Source organism: Anguilla rostrata, chromosome 9 (assembly GCF_018555375.3).
Source record: "Anguilla rostrata isolate EN2019 chromosome 9, ASM1855537v3, whole genome shotgun sequence".
NCBI classification, from domain to species: Eukaryota; Metazoa; Chordata; class Actinopteri; order Anguilliformes; family Anguillidae; genus Anguilla; species Anguilla rostrata.
The window spans coordinates 53,583,916-53,593,040 of NC_057941.1; the positions used below are offsets into that span (position 1 = coordinate 53,583,916).

The 9,125-nt window shown below is 50.5% G+C and overlaps 1 protein-coding gene across 3 annotated transcripts in view; it reads right to left on the bottom strand.

The window, feature by feature from the left end:
- Nucleotides 1-8,914, bottom strand: part of LOC135264201 (sodium/calcium exchanger 1-like) — a 37,489-nt gene extending 28,575 nt beyond the window's left edge. For 2 of the 3 annotated variants that reach the window (XM_064352938.1, XM_064352940.1), the window contains exons 1-2: nucleotides 8,113-8,914; nucleotides 7,248-7,525 (exon numbers count right to left, since the gene is read on the bottom strand). The gene's annotated coding sequence lies outside the window, so the exon portion shown is untranslated. The remainder of the gene's footprint in view (nucleotides 1-7,247; nucleotides 7,526-8,112) is intronic. The other variant, XM_064352939.1, reaches the window with a different exon arrangement.
- Between the last annotated feature and the right edge of the window lie 211 nt (nucleotides 8,915-9,125).

The following is a 9,125-nucleotide window of genomic DNA, read 5'->3' on the forward strand; positions in this document are numbered from 1 at the left end:
TGTTTCCTCCATGCTGTAGTTAATGTGTGTAAATGGGAAATTCCAGTACTCAGACTGCACTGAAAGCAGTCACTCTCCAATCAAGTTAAATTAGAAATCAGATCCGGCTCTGGCTGTGCTCTACAGTTCAGGGTAAAGGCGTCACTCTCGGATAAAAATGAGAGCGCACTCTACGCACTGTCAAAGATGGTAAGTAGCTCAACGCACCGTGTTAAGTAACTCAACGCACTGTGGTCTGTGTACATGTTGGAAGGCGTATTAATGCGAGGCAGTGTGAGTGGTGATGACTGGTACTCTCGTGAGCATCCTGAGACAGGTCCAGCCTCAAAGTGCAAGTCACACACAAACCTACCACGCTACTCACCACAGGCGAGCACATACGGACTACCCACCCTCCAAACCCACACACACACTACAGAACATGCACTTACCACAAGACGCACACACAACATAATGCATGCACAGCACAGACACAACACACACACACACACACACACACACACACACATACGGACACACACACACACACGCACACATACACGCACACACACATATGACCGCACAGGCACAGACACACACACACACACATACGGACACACACACACATACACGCACATATGACCGCACAGGCACAGACACACACACACACACAGACACACACACACACACACACACATTGTTGACTTCCTGACTCCCCTTCAGGCTCCTCCCTCTGTCACACAATAGGGGGAGCAGCTTAAAGCTCCAGCCCTCTGCCCAATACACAGCCACACCTATTCACACAAAAAGCAGATGGGTCATTCCAAACTCAAACCCAACTACGAATGCATCGAGCGTTTCAAACGCGCTGCATTTCTCAGGGAAAACCCTTCAAGCCGACCTTTCGTATGGAAATGTTTTCAGCGGGTTTCTGTTGAGCTCACAGTGTTGACATTTGAAAAACAGAAATTGGGTTACATCAAATCAGAATGTAACAAACACAAGAGCTTCCATTTTTTATTATAACAAACATGTTTCCATGAGGCTGAAAGGCAGGACTCTTACGCCAGGTGCAGTCAAGTAAAAAAAGCCTCAAAGGTGCTAACGATGATCCCTGACTTACACACAGTATTACACGTTAATCCTCCTTAAAAAAAAAGAATAAAAAGTCGTTTGAAATGAAGAAGGTTGGGGGTAGATGTGAAATAATGGTGGCTGTCAGCTTCATTCCCGATGCATAGGCTTCAGCGCTCTATGGCCCAGAAGGGAGGAGCTTTTATGCAAATTCATGCAGATTTGATTTATGCAAATGCATTGCAGCATTTATTGTTTGTTGTGGCCAAAACTTTTGATGTTCTTGAAAAGTCCTTCCTAGCTTACACAAATGATCCCCGAGCACATGCACCCAAGAAAGCACTGAACAGCAGTATAGATCAGCATACAGTAGCAGTATAGATCAGTATAGATCAGTGTACAGTAGCAGTATAGATCAGTATAGATCAGTGTACAGCACCAGTATAGATCAGCGTGCAGTAGCAGTACAGATCAGCATAGATCAGTGTACAGCACCAGAATAGATCAGTATAGATCAGCGTGCAGTAGCAGTACAGATCAGCATAGATCAGTATCGAGCAGCAGTCTCACAGGGGTAGGTCCCGTTAGCACTTTCTGAGGTAGGGCAGAGTAAACAGCCTGTGGTGGAGAGCGCAGTGTTTTCCTCTCTAAAATAAAGCCGCTTATTTAATTCAGCGAGAACTCACACCCCTGCTTCACAGCTCAGCCCTGCCCCCCCCGCCCTGCTCTCCCATGCTACTAACTTCACTTCTGACTCATGGGCCTGTCCCACTGCTGCAGTACCCTCCCTCAGCTCTAGGGGGCAGACAGTCACACAGTCTACGCAGCCACACGGACAGTCACCACACACAGGCCGTCAGTCACAGTCAATACAGCCACAGTCACACACAGAAACGATCCCAGCAAGTTCAGGCACAGTCTCACACAGGCACAGTCAGTACAGACACAGTTACACAGACACAGTCACAGTCACACATAGTCACAGTCACCCAGGTAGTCACACTTACACACAGTCACACACAGGCACAATCAGCACAGTCATAGCGACATGGACACAGTTAGTACCAGCACAGTCACACAGGCACAGGCACATTTGTATTTCTAAGTGTTTGAGGAGTTCCCATTCGTACTGCATCACGCACAGTCACACAGAGTCTCGCGGAGTCATTATTTTCCTGTGTCACTGCTCCAGCGCCTTCCTCCGGTCTCCAATAACATCTGCGCCTCCGTGATAAAGCATCTGCCTCCCGCTCCGGCGCCTGTCGAGGTGTTGCCTCCTGAGAGGCGAGGTCGGAAGGGCTCCTGGATGAGGCATCCCGAAGTCTGCTGCCAGGAAAGCGTTTTATGTGCTGACAACAGAGCACAATGTTAACATTTAGGGGGCCACTGCTGGGCGGTTATCCCAGGAATTCAGCACCCCACCTTTTATAAACGCTGCAGGAATGGCTCCCATTTCTTAATTCACACCATATTTAATCGCTGGAGAGCAGGCAGGTGACCCAGATCCACTCTGCTGCTGTGGACAGCTGTGTTTAATATTCATTTCCACGGTAACGGCTCTTTACTGCAGTCGGACCGGAAATGCAAAATTGGAATTCCTGCAGGAAATGATTCATTTTTGACATAAACGCATCTTATTGTACACTCTCTCTCTACCGCTACCTCAACACACATGCACACGCACACACATACGCACACACACACATGCACACACACTCACACACACACACACACACACACACACTTAAGCCAATGGCAGTGGGGAATGTAAATGCACAGCAGTAGGTCAGAAGCTCTCTGCCACAGCGGCATCCTTACAGTTGATCCCTGAATAATCTGCCTTCTCGCCTGAAGGAGAGAAGCTCGGGACCCAGTAGCCAGCCCTCCTTCTCCTTCACTCCTCTCTTCTCCTCCTTCGCTCCTCTCTACTTCTCCTTCGCTCCTCTCTCCACCTCCTTCGCTCCTCTCTTCTGTCTCTCTCCTCCTCCTACGCTCTCCCCGCTGCGCTTCCCTCTTATTTCTGTAAACCTGTCCCCCCCGTTGTTTTGATCCCGCGATCGTTACCGTCGCTTAATATGCACGATCCGCTCGAGCCGAGAGAACACGGACCGCTGGGCAGGTGGGAACGTACTGAGCGCGTGCGAACCGCTGCCCGTAACACCAGGGCATAAAAAAATACATAAGCCACCCGCGTGAATCCCGCGGCGTGGGAGAGAAGCGCGGTGAGGCGGGGAGCTTAATCGAACCCGATACGGCAGAGCGAGTAACGGCGAGGGGTCCTGCTCGGGAGAGCGCCACCGCCAGAATCCGCACCGCGCCCGATTCCCGCCGGCCTCGTCATGTGACAGGCTGAAGAGAAACCGACGGGACGGGACGGTGAAAGAGCCCGGCACAGCGCCCGATTCGCACCGAGCGGCCCTCAGACGCCGTGTAATCTAAAAGCGTCTAAAAATAAATAAATAAAAATAATAATGACTTTTAGTGCATAATGGTAATGCTGTAATGTCTCTGGTTGCCTCAGTCTCCTGATGGCCCGACAGACGGACGAGCTGCACATACTCTGGGATTTGGATGTCTGGGATATTCTGCTGGTGCGCACACTGGATAAGAGGTGTCCGGGTCATCGCTCACCCTGGTATACACTCGCTAACTGAGCACCTTACGGAGCACTGCAGATTCTCGCTTCACACATCCGGCACGTCTGAGAGCGACTGCGGAGTCAGCGAAGCGTGGAAGGCCTGGCCTGGCCCCTACTGAGCACCGCTGAACACTGAGAGAGGTGTTCAGTCTGAGCACTGCTGAACACTGAGAGAGGTGTTCAGTCTGCACTGGCCTGGCCCCTACTGAGCACCGCTGAGCACTGAGAGAGGTGTTCAGTCTGCACTGGCCTGGCCCCTACTGAGCACCGCTGAACACTGAGAGAGGTGTTCAGTCTGGCACGCCTGACACTGGAAGGTCAGCCTGACACTGGGCCTGGCCAGTTGAGCACCGCTGAACACTGAGAGAGGTGTTCAGTCTGCACTGGCCTGGCCCCTATTGAGCACCGCTGAACACTGACAGACACACACATAGAAACATCCGGCACACCCAGCATGCTTGCCTGTGCCCACCTGCTCTTTCCCTCCCACTGCTTTGCTACGGAAACACCCAGTTCTCAGGGGCAGCAGACCCCTGGGGGGGGGGGGGGTGCAGTGGGGGCGGGGGCGGGTAAGGCAGCCATGGGCTCAGGGGAGAGGCAGCTTTACTGAACAGAAAAGAGAGGAATGCTGAACACTGCATGTTTTCAGAACACATCCAGAAGGTTCCACAGGGCTGTGAGGCCACTTTGGAACTTGGTGTTCAGCCTTACTGAGAGCCTGGGCGGGGGGGGGGAGGGGGGAGGGGGGAGGGGGAAGGGGGGAGTGGGGGGGGGTGTGCGGGGCGGAGGGTGTCAGTTCTGATCCTGCACTACATTCATTCAGTCTCATATCTGCATAGCACACACCTTAATCCTCCGAAACACGGAAACACAGCGCAGCTTCATTAGAGGGACTCAGAGCGGCTTTCCGCTTCCGAGAGAGGCCGCAGCGCAAACTGTTTCAAACACAATTCAGACATTTAAAAAACCCCAATCCTGCAGCACAAGATTAACCGAGGACCAAAATAAAAGCACAGTAAACGCCCTGCTTCTCACAGAACCAGATAACAGGAGCTTACTAATTCATACCAGCACAATCTCATCCCTTTGCTGGTAATGCACTGAGAACATCCCAGCTATTCCACACAGCCTCACATTCTGATTGGCTGTCAATCATCCTTTCCGGGGTATAGAACACGGACGCACACTCCGGCCTGTGATTGGGTGGTTTAGTCTGGCACCTCCGTCAACCTGGCCCAGAGCTTTGATTAAGACAATGAAGAAGGGATGAATGGAGAAATGAAAAGGATGGAAGGAAGAAGGGAGGGAAGACTTGCCATTAAGGAAAGAGAACAACGTCTGATGAGTTAATTCATTCATAATTAATGTTGTTAATTAAAAATGTTTCCTTTTCTCGTTTCTGTGACTCATCTGTCTTTGTTAATTTCAGATATTTAGGTCTGTCACTTTACACAGGCATTACTTCCAGGATTATTGTTATTACTATTATTAATATTAAAATGGTGAGTTTGCCCTGCGATAGATTGGTGGCCTGTCCAGTGTGTATTCCTGCCTCTCAACCAGTGAATGCTGGGATAGGCTCCAGTACCCCCCACAACCCAGGAATAAGTGCATATAGATAATGATGAATTATTATTATTATTATTATTATTATTATTCCACTGCTGTAGCACATGACAGCTTCTGGATTGGCGGGAGTGTTTTCTGGTGGAAATGTCACCAGAATAATCTGTGTAATGTGTCAGAGTTTAAATCCCAGTCACACTCAGGCCCGAAAAGAAGCAATGCTACCTTCATACAGGTGGACAGCAGGAGGAGGGGAAACTATTTTAACAGAGACCTTTCAGCTGAAGATAACAGTCAGCATGGAGCCCCCATCCCCCCCCTCCCATGTCAAAGGTCCTGGTTACACTGAAACATTTGGCAAGGGGGGTAGGCTGGGGGGGGGGGCACACGTCCGTTTTGCATCACAGAAACACAGGGTCTTTTTCCTGCTGATCAGCGAACACTTCCTTATCCCTATTTCTCGGTCTCTCTTTCACTCTTTTTTTGGATTCAGGTTTTTTCCTCCCTCCTTCGGCTCAGCGAAGCCCTGAGGACAGCACTGTTCAGAGAGCAGGAGGGGGGGGGGGTTTGGATACATTCTCTCTCTGTGAGGGGAAAACGGGAAACAGCGAAGAAATAAAATTACAGTTCAGCTGCTCACCGCCGATGGGAGCAGAGACGCTACAGATCCCAGATCTCGCCAAAGGACTCAGATTCCACACTTTCATCCCTGATAGTGCCCTCACTGAACCCATCTGCCCATCACAAACACACGTGTGCGTGTGCACACACACACATACGTGCACGCACACAAACAGACACAGGCACACACACACACACACACGCACACACAGACACATACAGACACACATACACGAAAGGCAAAACACACAATCATAAGCAAAGACATAAACACTCACACGTACTAGCCAACATTTCACACCATTCTCTCACTGCCAGTGAAGACAGGGGGTTCAGGTTACAACCAGAGCCACTGTGCTGTACTGCAGGAAAGCCCAGCTCTGTGCCAGACATCTGTCACAACCCTGCTCGCTGCCATCTGAACAGCTGTTTGAAATTATTTAATAGCGCAGGTAGCAGACGCAGTGCGCCATACTGGCCTCCAGAGGGCGACGCAGCCAGCAAACAGCAGTAAGGTGAGCGATGGCCTCCCTGCAGAGCTCTCTTACCCCTGATACCCCTGATACACCCTGCACCCCACTCATAAGAACCTGTGAGGTTTCTTTTGCAGCAAAGGATAGTTTCATACCATCTTTACCCCCCCGGGCACTCTGACGGAATGTACCTTTGCATTCAGCTTTCACACTCGGCTCATTTACGGTGTGCAAATAACTGGACACCACCTCCAGCAGAGAGGCTGGAATGTGTCAGGATTGGGGGGACAGGGTTAGGGGTACGGGATTAAGGGTACAGGATTAGGGGCAGGGGTGGGGCCCTGGGTAGGGTTTTGGGACTGTACAGGGTTGTGGAGCTTAGGATGGTTTAAACTGGCAGTTGCTCGCCTGTAATTCTCAATTCACCAACAAAATCTAGAATGCCCATATTACACATTTCACACTGCTGCAGTTTGAAACTATATACCAAACACAGAAAACACACACACACACACACACACACGCACACACACTTCCACTTACACACTCACAAGCACACAAACAATAATGTCTTACATACTACGGAGTGCTTCCGACTGCCTGAGAATAGGTTCTTCAAAATAAATTAATCCATTAAAAAGAAACGTAAAACCAGTGAAATTACTTTTTTTATGCAGATAACACCTTATCTATTCAAATAACACCCCTCAACCACAAAAAAGCAAATGGATAAAATGGAGCCGTGTGCAAAAACACTTAGAGAAATCACAAAAGGCAGACATGAGACCCATAAAACCGCAGAAATGGCAGAAAACAAATAAATAAAATAGTAACGGAACGGAATTAATCCATTGTTTCTTGTAAACATCGAAAGCGACCGCAGCGGTTATCCTTACCCGCACGTTCCTTTCAGCGCGCGAGGAACTGGCGTGAATCGCGCTCTGCCCCGCGGGACACGTGCGATCGATGCCGGGGGTGCTAATAGCGGCTGGGTTTACCCCCGCGCGGGTCGCACATGGCAGGACGGAGGCTCTGACGCCGCCCGGGGACGGAGAGGCGGAGCGGGAGGGTGGGGGCGTCTCCCCGGAGGGTTACTCTTCCCAAAAACGGGTGGGCGATCCGTTCCCTTAACGACGGCACAGGTGGAGGGGCGGACGAGACTTCCTCCTGACACCTTGCAATAAACATAAATGGATTTAGCCCTTTAAAAGGATTTTCGCGGAGGAGATAACTTGTTTTACTGGCAGAGGTGAACACGGGCGCGAGGAAATGTGCAGTTTCGCGGCACAGCCTGTACAGTTACCGATAATCCGTTTATTTCCTAATTCAGTTCCCACAATGTGCCATATGCTAGCGCCGTTCCCAGGTGTTAATCTGTTGCGGTGGGTGAAAGGGTGCGGTACTACACAGAACTGGAACAGTACACATATTTACCAGCCAGCATTAGAGCATTAAGTGTGCGATCCATAACTGAATTCAGGCAGTACATTTAAATTCAATTTGACTCGCTGTAATTTAGCATGCCCATATTCCCCGTAGTTCGGTGCGTTATGTTCTGATCGCTTAAATACTTTTCGCCCAAAAATATCGGTGTGCGCGTGTGCGTGTGTGCGTGTGTGTGTCCGTGTGTGTGTGTTCGTGTGCCTGTGCGCTGTGTGTGTGTGTGCGTGCGTGCGCGTGGAAAATGACTGTTTTTGCTGGGCACGCAGAGCAGGTGAGTGGGTGTCTGCAGTGACCTCGCGCCACTGCGCCTGTACTCACAGAACCGTAGGCGTATTTTTTGGGGTGGTATCCCGTTTCGTCCCGACTGTTCCTCTCCTCTTGTGCTGATGTGGCGCGGTACGGGGCAGCGAGTGAGAGCGCCTCAGCACAGCGCGCTGCCGTAGCGGTGCAGTGGAAATCTCTCTGTGCTCGCAGTGTTGGGAACGTTGTTCTCCTCGCGCTGGCAGTTCTTCAAAAGATACACATGTATGCCGCCCACGGTACGCGCCAGCGCCGTTAGATCTCGAGGCGAACCGCAGATTTAATTGGCACGTCGATCAGCGATTGTTTTCCGTTCTCTTCTCGTTCAGCGCCACGGCGACTGTGTGAAAATGCGATGGCTTTCTAACGTAAAACATTCAGTTGTCTCAACTCTGCAGTCCACATATTCGATGATTCTGCTGAATCCCAAAAGCTTTTTCCAAAACGCCTCGCGCTGAATGAAAGGCTGCTGTGCATGAAGTCTAGACTATTGGAAAGGTGAGTTTGCTCCTGTTTCGACGCTTGTCAGGTATTTCTGGGGGAGTAAGATCTTCGCATTCTCTTGGAATGTTTGCCTACACTCAAAAACGTTCGCATTTATTCCCCCAAACTACATTCCTACGGGGAATAAAGAAGATACAGACATTTTAAAAAGCCGTTTTCCACAACGTGTCTCGAATAAAGCCTGGTGCGCGGAGAGATGTGCTGCGCGCGGTGAGTAAGAGGGAGATAAAGAGAGCAAGGTACGGAGGTGGAGATATCCAGAGAGAGGGAGTGAGTGATAGCGCGACCGACTGCCTGAAAAGACGCTAACGATGCATTCTCATCAGCATCACAGCACAGGAGAGGCGAGGGAGGGAGAGAGCAGGGGAGAGCGGGAAAGAGAGAGAGAGGGAGAAAGGAAGATATGTTAATAGAAGTTTCGTCTCTCGACGGACAACGTTTGGCTGAAAACACGACCTGCACAAATGAGCAAACAAGACGTTCTCACCCGCAGCGGCGGCGGTGTCCGCAGGGAGGGAGGGAAGGTA